This window comes from Neofelis nebulosa, chromosome 6 (assembly GCF_028018385.1).
Source record: "Neofelis nebulosa isolate mNeoNeb1 chromosome 6, mNeoNeb1.pri, whole genome shotgun sequence".
In the NCBI taxonomy this organism is placed as follows: domain Eukaryota; kingdom Metazoa; phylum Chordata; class Mammalia; order Carnivora; family Felidae; genus Neofelis; species Neofelis nebulosa.
Window position 1 is genome coordinate 73,919,044 of NC_080787.1, and position 908 is coordinate 73,919,951.

Consider the following 908-nt stretch of genomic DNA (forward strand, 5'->3'; position numbering starts at 1 on the left):
TTTGACCAAAAATGGATAGGAGACTGATTAATCTATTAAGTAGCATACTTTCAGGTAACACAATAAGACAAATTCTATCCTTCTGGACAAGCAAGCATCAAGAAAGTCAGATTTAGTGTTGTCTGTTTTATTTTGGTCAAACCAGACTCCATCATTAATATCTAATAATTTCCATGATCTCTCATTCCTAGTTAAACATGAGGGATCATCTCAAGTCACCACATATCTCAGGCTTATTTATACCCATCACAAACACTCAATACACATGAATGTGCCTTTTCTCTGCCATATCTTCCACTTAACAGATTTTTGTATCTTTCAACTCCATCAGTTCCATGTATAGTCATAAATCATGGCAAAAAAATATTCACCTTTTTCTTGCCTTCATATTTCTCCCATCCACTATTACTATTGTTACTCTGCAATTAAATGGTAGATTAGTGATGGGCAAAATATGTGTGAAAATATATAAAAGGGGTTTTGTACTGATCTTTATGAAAACAAAGACTCTAAAACTGGAGTTCTGGTGATTAAGAGTGCATCTTATTGTAACTTTCAGTGAAAATAACCGAAATAAAGATTTAGAAAAAGGAGCTTACGAAACTTTCAGAAATACTAAGATTTTTAAAGTAATATAGACCAAATAGCTTGGACTTTATGTAAACAAAACTTAAAGAACTAAAAATTAAATTTTTCACTTAATAAGAAGATTTTAAATATAAGTTAATTTCCGCTTGCTCTCATGTTCTTGCTCTCCTACTCTGATTCCTGGTTTTAATTCTAGTTTTATAAATTTATTCTATTTATAATTTGTAAATGGAAACGAACCTCACTGAACACCAGGTCCCTTTGTTCTCCTACTGCATTTTTTACACCTTATTCAGCAAAACTTTGTGAAACAGGTGTCC